This window comes from Helianthus annuus, chromosome 4 (genome assembly GCF_002127325.2).
Source record: "Helianthus annuus cultivar XRQ/B chromosome 4, HanXRQr2.0-SUNRISE, whole genome shotgun sequence".
NCBI lineage: Eukaryota > Viridiplantae > Streptophyta > Magnoliopsida > Asterales > Asteraceae > Helianthus > Helianthus annuus.
In genome coordinates this window covers 165,614,906-165,635,721 of record NC_035436.2, presented here as the reverse complement: position 1 = coordinate 165,635,721, position 20,816 = coordinate 165,614,906, and positions in this window count along the sequence as shown.

Genomic DNA, 20,816 nt, shown 5'->3' with positions numbered 1-20,816 from the left:
CAAGGGCTTTTTCCTCGTATAAATCATTGTGTCTTTGCATATTACATACTAAAGTGATCCTTTACTTTTTCAATAAACCAAGCATCATACCCCGTTTACATAGAGTTTGGTTGCATTATCCTTGTGTGATTTTTGACCAAAACAGAAGTCTCTTAAAACTTCTTGGATTTCAGGATCCTCAATGCATCTTAAATATGGTCCTGCAAGAGATCGTTTATACAACATATTATTTAAAATTGCGAATTGAGATACCTTAATTTTGAAAGCCCTAGGGTTTTCTCCTGTAGGAATCTCTCCATATTGTAAGTATCTCATGATTGGGAGGATCCATGATCCTGAATGAGATTGAGTATCCTCACTAGGGATAATTGCAGAATCCTCTCCTATCTCCATAGCCACACGATCCTCGACGGCAGGAGCCAGAATATGGATAATGGGGATACTTATATCCTCCGGGATCTTCAAAGATGATCCTAAATTAGCCAATGCATCAGCTTCTGTATTTTCTTCCCTTGGTACTTGTGTCAAACTAAAGGAAACAAAAGAGAGTGCCAACTCTTTGACTATCTCCAAATATTTGGTTAGCTTTTCACCTTTAACAGCATAGGATCCATTAAAGTGTTTAGTGATTAACAATGAATCTACATGTACCTCAAGATACCTGATCCTCATATGCTTAGCAATTTGCAAACCAGCTATCAAGGCTTCAAATTCAGCCTCATTGTTAGTAGTTTGAAACTCACAAGCTATAGAGTGGGGTATTATGTCCCCCTGTGACGATTTTAGTAGTATTCTGTTTTGGTCAAAAATCACACAAGGATAATGCAACCAAACTTTATGTAATCGGGGTATGATGCTTGGTTAATTATGAAAATAAAGGATCACTTTCGTGATAGAGATGCAAAGACACAATGATTTATACGAGGAAAAAGCCCTTGATCAATGTATGATCTCCGGCATAAAAAACCTCGGGTGATGGCAACTACCGATCACCAACTTCAATATAAGAAAAATATGATTACAACTTCGGATAGTAATGAGCTGAGTACAAGGATCACTATCGTTTCGAGTGTCTAAGTGTATGAGAGTTGCGTTGTATGTCGTGTGTCCTCTTCCAAATGAGGAAGAGTGTTATATATACAAGTGTAGGTGACCTATTTTAGGTAAAAAGACTAATAATCAGCTCATTACCCCTTTAGAAATAAAAGACAATCTAGCCTAAATTACCGCCCTTAAATCAAGCTAAGTTTCCATATCCTTTGCAACGTCTATCTTTGATTAAGCTCGTGCTATAATTGTGAAGACGCGTCCCTTGATCATGATGCTTAGAGCGTATCCTGCTAGATATTCCTGCAAAAATAATATTGCATTAAGCGAAGATGATCGTTAGTATGAGGATCCTATAATGTCCCATGATCCTGATCCTGAAGTCCTGCTGAGGATCACTGTCTGCCAAAGAAACAAGGATCACTGGTTAGGATCACATGTAAGGATCACCTATAATAAAAATCCAGCCCTAACAATTGCCCCCAAAATATAAGGAGTTTATTGTAAATTGACGAGTTATATTTTGTTTCGATCTTATCTCCAACGGGCGACTCCGAATAACTAGCCGTTACACATGGACTAGCCGTTGCGATCATTACGTCATAGATGTGACAATCCCTGCAGATCATGATTATAAATAGGAGATAGGGTGAGGATCAGTTTGTATTTAAATTCAGGATATACTCCCTTTATATTCTCCACCGAAGATTGATCAGGTATTCTCCTCTTTTCTCTTTCCTTTCTATATTCTCTTTGCTCTGTTTTTTGCTCCGTCTCTGTTTCTGTTCCGTCACAAACATGTTGCTCCGGAATTCTCCACACAAGGATTCCAAGAAGGATAGTCCCCTAAAAGGCCAGGGGATTATCAAGGATTCCCCTACGGAACGATGTTGCTTTACTGATGCTCACGTGGACAGAATTCGTCATTGCTTTCCGGCAAATACTGTTTTCAAATCCTTCGTTCCTACAGCTTTGAGCGACTTTGTTTTAGATGTTTGGGTGGCTTTTCCTGCTACTCCGTTCACCATAGGGTTTTCATATCCTTTTCCAGACTTTACCCGGTCTTTCTTTTCCTTAACCGGCATTTCTTACATCCAAGCTATGCCGATGATCTGGAGGGTTCTGTATACCTTCGAGAGGATCATCGAGCAGGAAGGGATTGATCTGGGGATGGCGGAGTTGGCCGATCTTTATGATCTCACCACATTTGGTTCTCACCGGTATTTGTTGAAACGGAAAGCCGGGGAGGATCATCCTGTCTTCAAGGTCACTAAGAACGATACCAACTGGAAGCGTCGCTTTTTCTTTGTTAGGAGGGATTCCATCCCAGATGGGAAGGATCTGCCCAAGGAATGGGCCACTCATGGTAGGATAGAGGATCCTCGAAGGATCACTATCAGCCCTGTCTCATATAATGAGGATCACTAATGTCTCTTTTTATCTTTTGTGCAGCTATATCCATTGCTCATCTGAAACTAACCCCTGCTGCAAAAGAGAGAGTCCTAGCTTTTAAAAAGCTTAATCCTGAAGTCAGAAGTTTCCAAGTCACCGTCCAAGATTCTCAAGAAGTATCCTCTGCATCTGCCACTATGTCAAGTAAGTATCCTTATAGAAAATAAATTATATGTAGGATTGTTTGTTTAATAAAGCAACTTATCTTGTTTTTTGATTGTGTAGGTGCTGGAAAGTCTGCCAGGTCTGTCAAATCTGCCTCTAAATTTGGGATAGATGATCTCACCAACGTCAAGTCTTCGAGGAAGAAGGCTCCTGCTGCCAGTCCTTCAGTTTCAGCCCCCAAGGCACCTATCCGGGGCAAGGGAAAAAAGAGGAAAACCTCTGAAGATCTCCAAGGATTTCCCCTCCTCCGTCAGCAATTCCTTGACTACGTGAATGAGGTAAGGATCACTGCCCCTGTTGGTTATCCGTTTCGAATATCCTGTTTGTGTATCCTGTTTCTTTGAGGATCATCCGGTTCTGAATTTACCTTATTTCCCTTTATGCAGAAACTTGCCGAGATCGAGACCTATCTTGGCCATGTTGAGGATCAAGAGAGCCGGATTGCCGACCTCCAGCAAATGGGTGTGTTAAAGGATCTCAAGATGGCAGATCTAGAGAAGGAACTCCAGGCTACCAAGAATGAGGCTGCTCAAAGGCTGATTGATATGGATAACGAGAAGCAGGAGATCACCCAAGATGCCAAGGTCTCCGCGGCAATTGCTATGTACAAGATACAACTTCAGATGGCTGAGGAGGCTCAGGATCCTACCTTTGACAAAAGCTCGTGGGACGTTGAAGGTTGGAAGGCAAGGCTGGCGGACCTGGAGGACGAGGATGAGGCTGAGGATATCCCCATGCTGGAAGGCGGTGATGCTGAAAAGGATCAGGGTAGAGAGGCTGGTGGTGACGGAGCAGTGAAGGAGTAGGCTGCATGATTGGGCGATGATGGATATTGTTGACTAGGCCGGAGCCCAATTTTTTAGGTTTAGTGATGGTTTTTTGTGGTTGTTGATGGTTTGTGAACAATTATTGTCTGTAATCTTTGAACAATAGTTTTTAGGGTAAAGGATCCTGGATCCTTGAACAATAGGTAGGATTACAAAAGGTGGAGGGATCCTCTGTTTGGGGGATGAAGCCTTTGTGATCCTGCCGCTTTTACTTTCTTGTACCTGCTAAGACCGCATAGACAATGGACACCCTTTGCCAACCCATGTGGACGGGCCACGTTTTGCTGGTAGAAACGTGGGTTGGCAATTTTGACAACTTTTTGCAAGGGTTAAAGATCCTTTTGCTAATAATATAACCTTAATCTTTCTGGCTTATCCTGTGTTGTTATCCTTTGTTTATCTTTTTAGTTTCCAATTGTTTTAGAAATATATTTGTAACAATAATTAAGCAAACCATGTTCAAGAAATATAGGATATGATCCTGGATCAAATATCCTATAATCGAAAATTTTCAAGGTAGTTTATTTTAAGGATCATAGGTTCAGTTGTCAAGGTCTAAAGGTTTTTCAAATGAATAATGAAATTAAAAATAGTTAAGGATCATACCTGAGGATCCAAGTTAGGATCCTAACCTTTAATCGGGATAACCACAAGTAAAACTTTAATGGATGATAAGGATTAAGGATCCTTATTTGTTTAACTTCGAGAACCTGAAAAATGGAACATATCTTGGGACTAAGCCAATGTAAAAGATAAATTAGTAGCTGGGGACATGCCCAAAGGATAACTGAGGATGATCCCGGAGGATCACTGGGGACAAGCCCAAAGGATAACTGGGGACAAGCCCAAAGGATAACTGAGGATGATCCCGGAGGATCACTGGGGACAAGCCCAAAGGATAACTGGGGACAAGCCCAAAGGATCGTATGTAAACTGGAGTATGGCCCTTACTGGTGACTATCCAAACTTAGTGACGTGAAAATGTCAAAACCTTAGCTAACGTGAAAACGTTAGAAACCTTTAGGAACGGATGTATGGTACGTCTACCATTATACGTAGGATCCTAAATATAGCCAGTACGATGAGGTTGTCAGCCCCGGAAGTGGGTACTGGTCCCAAAGACGTGAACTATATCAGGATCATCGTGCGCTGCTGGCGGAAACTGGGGATAATCCCAAGGATAACTGGGGTTGGACCCAAGGATCTGCGGTGCTTTTGAAGATCTTTGACGATATGCTGAAGATATCTGAACTATCATAACTCAAATGTTTCGTGAGTAGAGGATGAAGGATACATGATCCTTATCCTTAGGTAAAAAGTAAGAAAATGCAATAGTTTCTAGGACAAGCATATTACCAGAGTAAGGATCACTGATATCACCGGGATCCTTCAAGGATACTTCAATGTAAGGATCACATGCATGAAGGATCATGTTCACATGAAATATTTCTTTAAGTGAACAGCATTCCAGGCTCTTGGCAACAAGTTTCCTTCCATGGTTAGCAACCTGTATGCCCCCTTTCCTGCTTCAGCTTCAATCAAGTAGGGACCTTCCCATTTTGGTGCTAACTTCCCGTCAGCAGGATTGATAGTATTTTGAAATGCTTTTCTCAACACCATATCTCCGACTTGGAATTTCCTTAATCTGACATTTTTGTTGTAGGCACCAGCCATTCTTTGTTGGTAGCTTGCCATCCTTATCCTAGCTAGATCCCTGATTTCTTCAATAGTATCCAAATCCTGAGCTAGAATTGTAGCATTTTCTTCAGGATCACGAGCACTTGTTCTAGCAGTTGGGATCACCATTTCTGTTGGGATCACTGCTTCTGCCCCAAATACTAAAGAGAAAGGTGTTTGACCAGTGGCATTCTTGGGAGTTGTTCTATCAGCCCATAGCACATAAGGTAACTCTTCTGCCCATTTCCCCTTCTTGGATCCTAGCTTCTTCTTCAGATTGTTGATGATGATCTTGTTGGATGATTCTGCTTGACCATTGGCTTGTGGATGAACTGGTGTTGATGTTATCATCTTGATTCCCCAACTGTCACAAAAGTTAGTGGTTCTGCTTCCAATGAATTGGGAGCCATTATCACATACAATTTCAGAGGGGATGCCAAATCTAGTTATAATGTTTCTTTTAATGAAGGATATGACTTCCTTTTCTCTGACTTGGGCGAAGGCTTCAGCTTCTATCCATTTAGAAAAATAGTCAGTCATGGCAAGCATAAATACTTTTCCACCAGGTGCTTTAGAAGCTTGCCAACTATATCCATTCCCCATCTCATGAATGGCCAAGAGGATGGTATAGGGTGTAGCAGTTCAGCTGGTTGATGAAGGATATTGCTGTGTCTTTGACAAGGATCACACTTCTTAGCATACTCTGCAGCATCCCTTTTCATGGTTGGCCAGTAGTATCCTGTTCTAAGGATCCTTGAGAATAATGCCCTGCCCCCAGTGTGGTTTCCACAATCTCCTTCGTGGAAATCTTTCAATACTGCTTTAATTTCAGGATCCTCAATACATCTCAAATATGGTCCTGCAAGAGATCGCTTATATAATACATCATTCAAAATTGTGAACTGAGATACCTTAATCCTGAAAGCTCTAGGATTTTCTTCCATCGGAACCTCCCCGTGTTGCAAGTATCTCATGATTGGTGAGATCCATGATCCTGAATAAGGTTGAGCTTCTTCACTAGGGATCATCGCAGTATCCTCTTCTATTTCCATGGCCACCTGATTTTTGATAGCAGGAGCCAGGATATGGATGATAGGGATACTTATATCTTCTGGAATCTTCAAGGATGATCCTAGGTTGGCCAATGCATCAGCCTCTGTATTTTCCTCCCTTGGTACCTGTGTCAAGCTGAAAGAAACAAAGGAGAGTGCCAATTCTTTGACTATCTCTAAATACTTGGTTAGTTTTTCACCTTTAACAGCATAGGACCCATTAAAGTGATTAGTGATCAACAATGAGTCTACATATACTTCGAGATATTTTACCCCCATATCCTTAGCGATTTGCAAGCCAGCAATTAAGGCTTCATATTCAGCCTCATTGTTAGTTGCTTGGAATTCACAGGCTATGGAGTGGGGTATTATGTCCCCCTGTGGCGATTTTAGTAGGATCCCGAGCCCTGTGCCCTTGACATTTGAGGATCCGTCAGTGTATAATATCCAAGGATCCTTGGTTTCATCCAGCTGCTGGACCTCCAATTCTGCTTCTTTTTGTAGATCACTACTGAAATCAGCCACAAAGTCAGCTAAGGCTTGTGATTTAATGGCTGTTCTTGGTTCATATCTTATATCATGGGCACTAAGCTTCACTGCCCACTTAGCCATTCTCCCTGACATCTCCGGTTTCCTGAGGACATTCTTAATTGGAAAATTAGTCTTAACAACAATAGTATGGGTTTCAAAATAATGCCTTAACTTAGTGGATGCCATGATTAATGCGAGAATAAGTTTTTCGAGGTGTGAGTACCTGGATTCGGCATCAAGTAAACTTTTACTTACATAGTAGATAGGATATTGTGTACCTTCGTGATCCTTGACAAGGACAGCACTTACAGCGGTTGAGGATACCGCTAGGTATAAGGATAACACATCTCCTTTTTCCGGTTTTGCTAATGCTGGTGCTGAGGACATATATTCTTTAAGGGCTTGTAAAGCGTTCTCATGCTTCTTAGTCCATTCGAACTTCTTATTCTTCCTTAGGATATCGTAGAATTCTTTGCATTTTTCTGTGGATTTCGATATGAACCTGTTCAAAGCTGCTATCCTGCCTGTCAGTCTTTGAACATCCTTGGCATTGGCAGGAGATTTGATATTTACTAATGCTTTGATTTGTTCCGGGCTTGCTTCAATGCCCCTCTGGGTTACCATGTATCCTAAGAACTTTCCTGCCTTAACACCAAAATGGCATTTCGAAGGATTAAGTTTCATGTTGTAACTATCAAGGATATCGAATGCTTCTTCCAAATCCCTTAGGTGATCCTCAGCTTTCTTTGACTTGACCACCATGTCATCTATGTACACCTCCATAGTTTTTCCAATTTGATCTTTGAACATCATATTCACCAGCCTTTGATATGTTGCACCTGCATTTCTTAGTCCAAAAGGCATGGCAATATAACAATATAAACCGGTTGGGGTCATAAAGGCTGTATCCTCTTGGTCAGATGGTTCCATCTGAATTTGCTGGAATCCAGATGATGCATCCATAAAGGTCAACAGTTCATGCCCCGCCGTTGCATCCACCATGGAGTCAATGTGGGGTAATGGGAAAGGATCCTTGGGACATGCCTTATTCAAATCAGTGAAATCGACACATACCCTCCACTTTCCATTTTTCTTTTGGACAACGACCACATTGGCTAACCATTTTGGATATTTTACCTCTCTGATCATACCTGCTCGAAGTAGTCTCTCTACTTCTTCTTGGATAATGGCGTTCCTTTCTGGTGCAAACTTCCTCCTTTTTTGATGGATTGGTTTGATAGTCCTGTCAATGCCAAGTTTGTGAGTAATAATATCCTTAGATATACCTGTCATATCTTCATGTTTCCAAGCAAAGGTAGATTTTCTTCTTTTGAGGAAGGATATTAAGTCTTCTTTCATCTTGCTAAGGATCCCTGATCCGATATAGATTTTTGACTCAGGATCACTAGGATCCAAGAGGATTTCGTCAACATCTTGTTCCCTTGCCTCCAAGACGTTCCTCGGAGGATACTGTAATTGCTATTGCTCCCTTGGCTTCGAGGTTGGCTTCATAGATGAGGTATAACAATCCTTTGCCTCCTGCTGATCACTGTCGATTTTGATTATCCCCCATGGGCTAGGGAGCTTCACACATTGATGGTAGGTGGATGGGACTGCTTTCATATCGTGTATCCAAGGCCTGCCAAGGATAACGTTGCAACAAGATAAACAGTCAATAACACAAAATTTCTGATAATTATGTAATCCTTCCACGTAGATTGGGAGTTTGATGTCCCCCAGAGTTTTCTTCGTTTCTCCACTGAATCCTACAAGCACGGAGGATCTCGGTGTGATGTCTGATTCTGGGATACCCATTTTCTTCAGAACATCAAGCTGGATAATGTTCACTGAGCTTCCTCCATCGATAAGGATCCTGCGGACAAAATGGTTAGAGATAAAGAGAGTAATAACTAAACTATCATGATGAGGATCCTGAATGTTAATGCGATCATCCTCATCAAATGTTATCGTCTTCCCTTCTGAAACACTTGATGTTCTAATAGGCCTCTCTCCATTATCCATTTTTGATTCTTTTGCATGTCTTTTGGCCGCCGAGAAGGATGTACCACAGATGTCTGATCCTCCGGATATAAAGTTGATCACCTGTGCATTTGCCGGAGGTGCTGGAGCTTTTTCGGGGATCCTTTCAGGATCCTGGGTCCTTTGCTTTTTTCTTCCCAATAATTCTTTTAGGTGCCCCTTGCTTAACAGATATCCAATCTCTTTTCTTAAAGCTATGCATTCTTCAGTTAGATGCCCGAAATCCTCATGATATGCACACCATTTTGACTTGTCTTTAGTCCCGGATGGTTTATCATTCTTCCTGGGCCACCTAGCTTTTTCACCTAGATTCTGCATTGCAAGGATCAGTTCATGATTATCAACGGAAAAACAATATTCTGAGATTGGAGGATAATCTTCATCATCCTCTTCTTGGTCAACAGCATGCACATTCTTGTTCTCATTTCTATGGTAGGATTTGAATTTGTTGTTCTTGAAGGAGGATCCTTGCTTCTCCTGTTTTGAGGATCCTACTTGTCTCTCCTGGATCCTCTTGTCATCCTCTAGCCGGATGAACCTGAGTGCTCGAGTTCTTACTTCATCTAGATTCCTGCATGGTGTCATAACAAGATCATCATAGAATAATGAATCCTTAAGCAGTCCCATCTTGAAGGCTTCAACAGCCGTAGCCATATCCAAGTTGAGAATGTCCAAGGATTCTTTACTAAATTTAGTTATATAATCTCTTAATGATTCATTATGATTTTGAGTTATCCTGTACAAATCACTAGTTAATTTTTCAAATTTTCTACTACAAGAGAATTGGTTATTGAATAAATTAACTAAATTAGCAAATGAAGTAATAGAGTAGGGGGGAAGACTTAGCAACCACTTAAGAGCTGATCCAGTAAGAGTGGATCCAAATCCTTTACATAGGCATGCTTCCTTCAACTTTTCTGGGATAGGATTGATCTCCATCCTTTCCCTGTATTGTGCTATATGCTCCTCTGGATCCGTTGTGCCATCATACAGCTTCATAGTAGGGATATGGAACCTTTTGGGTACCTCTGCATCACAAATTGGTGGTGCAAAGCGAGATACCTTGTGGCTTCCATCTGCAATCTCCGGGATAGGCTTGACTACCCCTGGAACACTTGAGATCATATCTTTTAGCTTCTGCAACTCCCTGGCCATAGCATGATTGGTACCTGTATCCTGCATGAATCCACGGTTAATGGTAGGATAATTATTTAAAGTGTTACCTCCCATTGAGTTCAAGTTAGTGAATCCATATTGCTGGGATTCTGGGATAACGGAGGGACCAGTGGAAGCAATGGTCTGCATTGGAATGAAGTCCCCTTGATGGACATCTAGACTTCCTGTTTGCAAACTTTTTAGGGATCCTGGTATCTGGAAGGATCCTAGAGTCTGGGATGATCCTGGAACGAAGGAGGATCCTTGAACCTGGGATGATCCTGGAACAAAGGAGGATCCTTGGCCCTGGAATGATCCTGGAACAAAGTAGGATCCTTGAAACTGATGTGCCCCCGGATAGGCTCCCGGATTCATGAAGGATCCCAAATGCTGGGGGTAGGATCCTACCGGCTGGAAGTGTGAGCCTAATGCCTGAGTCATTGCTGTCGATCCGTGGTGCAATCCTCTTGATTCTCCCATGATTTGCACGTCTGGAATTCCTGATGGCTGAGAAGTAATCATTGGAGTGTCAAAGCTCAAGGATTTAGGCATCAGTGGAGAATGATCCTCTGCCGTTTTCTTCTGTCTTTTGAGATCTCCAATTTCCCTGAGGATCCTTTCATTAGTTTCATCCTGTCGCTGCATACGATCCTTCATCTGCAAAATCAAAGTAAATACATCACTAGTACTGGGAATATAAGAATTCATAGCAGAAGGAGATGGAGTTTTAGAAGTAGTAGGAGTTTGTCTCTTCTCAGCATTCTTCTGGGATCCTGCCGGTGGTGGAGGCAGAATGTTCTGGGACGAGGTGACTGCAGACATTGTCGTGGACATGTTTTTCAACGATGAAGCCATGTAATTCTTTGAAGTGATTTCGAAAAAAAGTTTTCTTATGAATGAAGCACCAATTGCCCCACGGTGGGCGCCAAACTGTTTTGGTCAAAAATCACACAAGGATAATGCAACCAAACTTTATGTAATCGGGGTATGATGCTTGGTTAATTATGAAAATAAAGGATCACTTTCGTGATAGAGATGCAAAGACACAATGATTTATACGAGGAAAAAGCCCTTGATCAATGTATGATCTCCGGCATAAAAAACCTCGGGTGATGGCAACTACCGATCACCAACTTCAATATAAGAAAAATATGATTACAACTTCGGATAGTAATGAGCTGAGTACAAGGATCACTATCGTTTCGAGTGTCTAAGTGTATGAGAGTTGCGTTGTATGTCGTGTGTCCTCTTCCAAATGAGGAAGAGTGTTATATATACAAGTGTAGGTGACCTATTTTAGGTAAAAAGACTAATAATCAGCTCATTACCCCTTTAGAAATAAAAGACAATCTAGCCTAAATTACCGCCCTTAAATCAAGCTAAGTTTCAATATCCTTTGCAACGTCTATCTTTGATTAAGCTCGTGCTATAATTGTGAAGACGCGTCCCTTGATCATGATGCTTAGAGCGTATCCTGCTAGATATTCCTGCAAAAATAATATTGCATTAAGCGAAGATGATCGTTAGTATGAGGATCCTATAATGTCCCATGATCCTGATCCTGAAGTCCTGCTGAGGATCACTGTCTGCCAAAGAAACAAGGATCACTGGTTAGGATCACGTGTAAGGATCACCTATAATAAAAATCCAGCCCTAACATATTCCGAGCCCTGTTCCTTTGACATTTAAGGATCCTTCAGTATAGAGTATCCAAGGATCCTTGGTCTCTTCTAGCTGCTGGACTTCTAATTCAGCTTCCTTTTGCAAATTACTACTGAAATCTGCCACAAAGTCAGCTAATGCATGGGATTTAATGGCTGTCCTGGGCTCATATCTTATATCATATGCACTGAGCTTCACTGCCCACTTTGCCATCCTTCCTGACATTTTAGGTTTCCTGAGGACATTCTTAATTGGAAAATTAGTTTTAACAATAATGGCATGAGTTTCAAAATAATGTCTTAATTTAGTAGATGCCATAATTAATGCAAGGATAAGTTTTTCTAGGTGTGAATACCTGGATTCAGCATCAAGTAAACTCTTACTTACATAATAGACAGGATGTTGTGTACCTTCGTGATCCTTTACAAGGACGGCACTTACTGCTTTTGAGGATACCGCAAGATATAAGGATAACACATCTCATTTTTCTGGTTTCATCAAGGCTGGGGCCGAGGATAGGTAATCCTTAAGAGCTCTTAGGGCACTTTCATGCTTCTCAGTCCACTCAAATTTCAAGTTCTTCCTTAGAATATCATAGAATTCCTTGCACTTTTCTAAGGATTTGGATATGAATCTGTTCAAAGCTGCAATCCTGCCTGTTAGCCTTTGGACATCCTTAGCATTGGCAGGAGATTTGATGTTCACTATAGCTTTGATTTGTTCTGGACTGGCTTCAATACCTCTCTTTGTCACCATATATCCTAACAATTTATCTGCTTTAACACCAAAGTGACATTTTGAAGGATTAAGTTTCATGTTATATTTGTCAAGGATATCGAATGCTTCCTCCAAGTCCCTTAGGTGATCCTCAACCTTTCTGGATTTCACCACCATATCGTCTATGTATACCTCCATAGTTTGTCCAATTTGATCCTTGAACATCATATTCACTAGCCTTTGATAAGTTGCACCTGCATTCCTTAGTCCAAATGGCATAGCAATATAACAATATATACCGGTTGGAGTCATAAAGGTTGTATCCTCTTGATCAGATGGTTCCATCTGAATTTGTTGAAATCCAGATGAAGCATCCATAAAAGTTAACAGTTCATGACCCGCGGTTGCATCCACCATGGAGTCAATGTGGGGTAATGGGAAAGGATCCTTGGGACATGCCTTATTTAAATCTGTAAAATCGACACATACCCTCCACTTTCCGTTTTTCTTTTGAACAACAACCACATTGGCCAACCATCTTGGATACTTGACCTCTCTAATCATACATGCTCGGAGCAATTTCTCTACCTCTTCCTGGATAATGGCATTTCTTTCTGGTGCAAACTTCCTCCTCTTTTGATGGATCGGTTTGAATGACCTGTCAATGCCAAGTTTGTGAGTGATTATATCTTTAGATATACCTGTCATATCCTCATGTTTCCATGCAAAGGTAGTTTTCCTCCTTTTGAGGAAGGATATGAGGTCTTCCTTCACTTCGCCAAGGATCCCTGATCCTACATAGACCTTAGATTTAGGATCATCAGGATCCATAAGGATTTCTACTACATCCTGCTCTCTTGCCTCCAAGACATCCCTTGGAGGATACTTTGATTGCTATTGCTCCCTTGACTTTGAGGCTGGTTTCATTGATGAAGTGTAGCAGTTCTTAGCCTCCTGCTGATCACTATCAATCTTCACTATTCCCCAGGGACTAGGGAGCTTCACACATTGATGATAGGTGGATGGGACTGCCTTCATGTCATGTATCCAAGGCCTGCCAAGGATAACATTACAACAAGATAAACAGTCAATAACACAAAATTTCTGGTAAGAATGCAGCCCTTCAATATAAATCGGGAGTTTAATGTCCCCCGGAGTATTCTTAGTCTCGCCACTGAATCCCACGAGCACAGAGGATCTTGGTATGATATCGGATTCAGGGATATTCATCTTCTTAAGAACATCAAGCTGGATAATGTTCACAGAGCTTCCTCCGTCTATAAGGATCCTGCGGACAAAATGGTTAGAAATAAAAAGAGTGATAACCAAACCATCGTGATGAGGATCCTGTATGTCAACACGATCATCTTCATCAAAAGTTATGACTTTTCCTTCGGAGACACTGGATGTTCGGATGGGTCTATCTCCATTATCCATCTTGGTTTCCTTTGCATGCCTTTTAGCTGCTGAAAAAGATGTTTCACAAATGTCTGATCCTCCAGAAATAAAGTTTATAACTTGTGCATCTGCTGGAGGGGCTGGAGCTTTCTCTGGGATCCTTTCAGGATCCTGAGTCCTTGACTTCTTTCTCCCCAATAATTCTTTCAAGTGCCCCTTGCTCAACAAGTATCCAATTTCTTTTCTTAGTGCAATGCATTCTTCAGTAAGATGCCCAAAGTCTTCATGGTATGCACACCATTTGGACTTATCTTTAGTTGCTGCTGGTCTGTCATTTTTCCTGGGCCATCTAGCTTTATCACCTAAATTCTGCATCGCAAGGATTAGTTCATTGTGATCAACAGAAAAACAATATTCAGAAATAGGAGGATAATCCTCATCATCCTCTTCTTGTTCAACAACATGCACATTCTGGTTATCAGATTTGTTGTAGGATCTGAACTTGTTGTTCTTGAATGAGGATCCTTGCTTCTCTTGCTTTGAGGATCCTGCTAGCCTCTCCTGGATCCTCTTGTCATCCTCTAGCCGGATGAACCTAAGTGCCCGGGTTCTTACCTCATCTAGGTTCCTGCATGGTGTCATAACAAGATCATCATAGAATAATGAACCCCTCAGCAATCCCATTTTAAAGGCTTCAACAGCCGTAGCTATATCCAGGTTAGGAATATCTAAGGATTCTTTACTAAATTAAGTTATATAATCCCTTAATGACTCATTATGACCCTGGGTTATCCTATATAGATCACTAGTTAAACGCTCAAATTTTCTATTACAAGAAAACTGATTATTAAATAGGTTAACTAGATTAGCAAATGAGGTAATAGAGTGTCACACCCCCAAAAACCACATGCGGAGCACCACCGCTTGGAGGCGTGACCGACCAGGATCCAGCCACCGTGTTATACTGAGCATTGATTAATAGTAGAAATAATTGCTATCCAAAGTAGTTAGCAACATCGTAGTTTAAGTTCGATAATTAGTTTAAACAAAACAGCGGAAGCATAATCCAAATAGTTTTAAAGATAGTTCTTAGTTCAAGATAAGTAAACCCAACACACGGGTTTTGACGAACACTACACATCCCCAAGCAGCAGCTCCTCAGTCACGGTTACCTGCAAAGCATGCAGTAAGGGGTCAACAATAATGCTGAGTGAGTTCACTAGTTGTCCAGTTTTAGTTTACCAAAACTTAAGTTGTTTAGATAAAGCATTTATAATCACGTTGTGGGGAGCTACCCCATCTGTAAGCTCACTAAACTATAGATACCGAAACTGTTGACGGAAAGTTGTTGTGCCCCGAGTCAATGTCTATCGTCATTGACCATGTTGCAAGGTCTACTAGTTCACGCCCGATCTCCCCCGGTCACGGTGTGAGGTTGTCAAACCTAATAGCGCTATCAACTAATAACCCGTTCGCCCCCGGCGATTAATCGGTACTGTAAGCAGGGACTTAAAGTGATAGAGTTTCGTTTAGCATGGCTAGTTGTGATTCATAAATAATATCCAAACGTATCTCCCCCGGAGATAGTAATTACCCATTCTGTTTTCCCCCGGAAGTAATGGTTCAAAAGTGTTTTCCCAAAGTTGGTAGTTGGTCCGTGTCCCTCCACGGGACGCATGCTTTTAGTGTGTGAACTCACCTTGGGTTGCTCGGCAGATTAGGTTACTTTGTCAAACACGTTGGTCACCACGTCCTAGCATGGTCACTAGTAAGTCAGGTTTGGTGTACAAGCAATCACGTAAAATCTACACTTAACTAACACGTAGCATGCATAAAATTAGACAGTGGGTTATTGGGCCGGCCCTAACATTTACACAATCAAACAGCAACACGTAGTCCAGTCAACAGGTAGCCCATATTAAACATATTATGGCCCAATAACCAAAGTGGACAGCCCAGTCGCAACCAGGTGGTCTCGAGTCGCAACCAGGAGGTTGCGGCTTGTGCTGGCTGGTTTCGAGTGGTGCAGGCTTGACTCGCAACCTCAGAGGTTCCGAGTCTGGTCTCGAGTCGCAACCGTTGTGGTCTCGAGTTGTCACGCTGTGGTTGCGAGTCGCAACCGTGTGGTCTCGAGTTGTCACGTTGTGGTTGCGAGTCGCAATGCTGTCCTTTTCTTGTTCACGTGCAGATTCAGATATATCAGGCTGAATTGTACTATGTAATCAGGCCCAAATCAGGAAACAACCAATAAGGTTTCAACTAACAATTTTCCTAATCTGACCATTAGTAAACATGGATCAAACATTGCCCTTTTTAAACCTTCAAGTCATCTTCAACAAGTTCATCACAAGTTCATCAATTTTTAGGGTTTTCATCTTAACATAATCATACATTTTTATGAACCAAAATCACATATTTTAACAAGATCATCATGCAAGAACAAGAAAACATACATTTTGTAACTTTAAACATGACTAGATTGGTTTCAACATTCCTAAAATATCATTCTTTTATTTATTCAAATGTCAAGTTAGCATGCTCATAAACAAACCACAACAATCTTCATGTTTCTCATGATTTCTACTCATTTAAGTAAATCAAGATCATGTAAAAAGAGGTCAAGTCATAAACATTTCATTCATCAAGCATACAAGGCATCTAGTACACATATATAACACTAACCGGTTGTGAAGAAGGAGCCGAAACAAAGGAAAGGAACCGAGAAAAATGAAGTGTCCGAGTGATGATGATCTTGACCGTGTTTCTTGTGAGATCCGAGCTTGAACCGAGAGTTGGAAGAGAAGGAAAGTGGTGTTGTTGAGGGTTTTCTAGTGAGAGGGAAAGGAGTGTGTCTGTGTTGGTAACTAATGAAGGAGTGGGGAAAGGTTTGGGATTTATATACAAGGGATCTCGAGTTGGGCTTGGGGGTTTCGGCCCAAACCGGTTACGGCTCAAGAGGCCCACTCGAGACCGAGTGGTCTCGAGTCATGGTCTCGACTCGCATACACATATATATATAATACATACATACCACACATATCATGCAAAAAGTCACGTTTCCATTTAATAATATATATATACACAATGATAATACAAAATGTTCGTTCGGAAAAACCTAGAGTGTCACATTATCCCCAAGTTTTAAGAACTTTCGTCCCGAAAGTTAAGGCAGCCACTGTCAAGCTAGCGTGTTTCAACGGGGTGTCACATCATCCCCCCGTTAGTTTGGAATTTCGTCCCGAAATTCGGTTGTAGCTCCAGTGCTGGGGGTTTCGTTTGGGAACAACTGGGGATACTTGCACTTCATCTGGTCTTCCCGCTCCCAGGTAAACTCTGGGCCACGCCGTGAGTTCCAACGAACTCGCACGAGAGGTATTTGGCTACGTTTGAGGGTTTTGATCTCTCGATCCGTGATCTCAATCGGTTCCTCAGTAAAGTGTAGCTGTTCATCAATAGTGAGTTCCTTGAAGGGAATTATGAGTGTTTCATCTGACAGACACTTCTTCAGATTAGACACGTGAAAAACATTGTGCACTGCACTCAGCTCTGCAGGCAGGTTCAATCTATAAGCAACCTTACCGATTTTCTCGGTAATTTCGAATGGTCCAACACATCGCGGATTCAGCTTGCCCCGTTTACCAAAACGAACCACACCCTTCCAGGGTGAGACTTTAAGTAGAACCCGGTCCCCGACCTGGAATTCTAGCGGTTTCCTACGCTTATCAGCGTAGCTTTTCTGACGGTCACGAGCTGCCGCCATGCGTTGCCTGATCTGGGTAATCTTTTCCGTCGTATCTACCACTAGTTCTGGGCCTGTGATTTGACTGTCACCTATTTCCGCCCAGCAAAGGGGTGATCGGCATTTACGACCGTACAATGCCTCAAAAGGTGCCGCCTGAATGCTAGTGTGGTAGCTGTTATTGTAGGAGAATTCCACCAGCGGTAGATGCTTCTCCCAGTTCTTGCCAAAATCGATCACACATGCCCTAAGCATGTCTTCCAGGGTTTGGATGGTGCGTTCAGACTGCCCATCCGTTTGTGGGTGATAAGCGGTGCTCATGTCCAAGCGTGAGCCAAAGGATTTGTGCATAGCTTGCCACAACTCGGAAGTAAAACGAGCGTCTCGGTCGGAAATAATGGAAGTTGGCACCCCGTGTCTCGAGACTACTTCCTTTAAATAGATTTCTGCCAAGGTAGAAAACTTGTCTGTTTCTTTAATGGCTAGAAAGTGTGCAGACTTAGTCAATCGGTCTACTATCACCCAAATAGTGTCATTCCCGCGTTGGGATCTAGGTAGCCCCGTAACAAAATCCATGGAAATTTGTTCCCATTTCCACTTCGGGATTTCGGGTTGCTGGAGTAGTCCTGCTGGTTTCTGATACTCAGTCTTGACTCTTGCGCAGGTCAAACATTTGCTAACGTAAACTGCTATGTGGGCTTTCATGCCAGGCCACCAGTAAGTGGTCCTTAAGTCGTGGTACATCTTATCTGAACCAGGATGTACTGAATAACGGGACTTATGGGCTTCGTCCATCACAAGCTCACGTAGATCTCCGTAAAGTGGAACCCAAATGCGCCCTGCCACATAGTAAGCGTCGTCTTCTTTTTGCTCTAGTCGTTGTCTCGATCCTCGCAGGGACTCAGCCCTGAGGTTTTCCGGTTTCAGAGCTTCAGTCTGAGCATTTCGAATTTGGGTGGGGAGGTTAGACTGGATGGTAAGTTGTAACGCTCGCACGCGCTTGGGCGTAGTGTCTTTTCGGCTGAGGGCGTCTGCCACAACATTGGCCTTGCCCGGATGGTACTTGATGGCGCATTCATAATCATTCAGGAGTTCGACCCATCGACGTTGTCGCATGTTTAATTCCTTTTGCTTGAAGATGTGCTCGAGACTCCTGTGATCGGTGTAAATGGTGCACTTGGTACCGTACAGGTAATGTCTCCATATCTTAAGCGCAAGGATCACTGCTCCTAGTTCCAAGTCGTGCGTAGTGTAGTTCCTTTCGTGCGTCTTAAGTTGTCGAGAAGCGTAAGCAATAACTTTGTCGCATTGCATTAACACACAACCGAGCCCATGGATGGATGCATCGCAGTAAACCACAAAGTCGTCAGTGCCTTCAGGCAACGAGAGAATGGGAGCGCTACAGAGATTATCCTTTAGTTTCTGAAATGCGGTTTCCTGAGCTTCACCCCATTTATAAACCATACCCTTCTGAGTAAGAGCCGTGAGAGGCTGAGCGATCTTTGAGAATCCCATGATAAATCTTCGATAGTATCCCGCTAGTCCCAAGAATTGGCGGACTTCGGTCGGAGTCTTAGGGGTAGGCCAATTCTTTATTGAGTCAATCTTAGCTGGGTCGACATGAATTCCATCCTTGTTAACCACGTGCCCAAGGAAATGGACTTCTCGAAGCCAGAAGTCGCATTTCGAGAACTTGACATACAGTTGCTCATTGCGAAGGAGTTCGAGGATAAGGCGTAGGTGCTGTTCATGCTCTTCTTGACTTTTCAAGTAGATCAGGATGTCGTCGATAAACACAATCACAAATTTGTCGAGGTAAGGTTTGCACACTCGGTTCATGAGATCCATGAATACCGCGGGCGCGTTGGTCATTCCAAAGGGCATAACAAGGAATTCATAGTGACCATAATGAGTCCTGAATGCAGTTTTGGAGATGTCTTCATTACGGACCCTTAGCTGATGATAGCCCGATCGCAAGTCGATCTTAGAGTAGTAGCTCGATCCTTGCAACTTATCGAATAGGTCGTCGATTCGCGGGAGAGGGTAACGATTCTTGATGGTAACCTTGTTCAGTTCACGATAGTCAATGCACATTCGGAACGTGCCATCCTTCTTCTTAACAAAGAGTACCGGTGCTCCCCAGGGTGATGAACTAGGGCGGATAAACCCTTTATCCAATAGTTCCTGTAGTTGTGTAGAGAGCTCCTTCAATTCTGCGGGGGCTAGTCGATAAGGTGCACGAGCTATGGGCGCTGCTCCGGGAGCTAGCTCGATTTGAAATTCAACCTGACGGTGGGGAGGGAGTCCAGGTAATTCTTCAGGAAATACCTCGGGGTAGTCACGCACTACTGGAAAATCTTCAATCCTCTTTTCCTTTTCCTGCGTGTTGGTGACAAGTGCTAAGATAGCGGTGTGTCCTTTTCGTAAACACTTCTGGGCCTTCAAGAATGAGAAAACGCCGGAGATTTCTCCGCCTTTGCCACCTTGTACAATGAGGGGTTCGCCAGAACGGCGGGGAATACGAACTGCTTTCTCTTGACAGAGGATTTCCGCGCGATGCTTGGATAACCAATCCATACCGATAACAACATCGAAGCTTCCAAGTGTAACAGGGAAAAGATCGATGCTAAACGTCTGACCAGACAATTCTAGTTTGCAGCCTTTGATAACATGTGAGGCCTCGATGTTTCTACCATTAGCTAACTCGACGATATGATGTGAACTTAGTAACGAAAGTGGACGCTTAAGCTTCTTACTAACACGTAAGGACACATAACTAGCATCGGCTCCAGAATCAAATAATACAGAAACATAACGATCATCGAGTAGGAACTTACCCGTCACGACATTGGGGTCATTCCTCGCTTCTCCAGCTCCAATCACAAAAGCCCTTCCCCTTGCACCATTCCCAGCGTTGTTGTTCTGATCGTTGTTTCCAGCTCCCTGATTGTTGTTGCGGTTCTGGTTCAGTTCAGGGCAATTCTTCTTAAAGTGCCCCTCAGCTCCGCACTGGAAACAACCCTTGGCGTTCCCGTGATGTTGTTGCTGCTGGTTATGCCCCACGGGGCGTGGACTCCTACAGTCTTTGGCCTCATGCCCCATCTTGTTACATCGCTGACACTGACTTTTCCCACAAGGCCCACTGTGATGTCGATTGCACTTGTTGCACTTGGGGTGGTTACCGCGATAGCCACCCTGTTGTTGAGTGCCCTTGTTGTTTTCAGTTTTCCTTTGCTGTGCTGGGGCCTGAGTGGGGTTAGCATCCTTGCTTTGATTTCCTTCCCACTTACGCTTGTTGTCACTAGAAGTTCCGACAGTAGCACTGATCCTTTTGGGCAACCTGCCCTCTTCCAC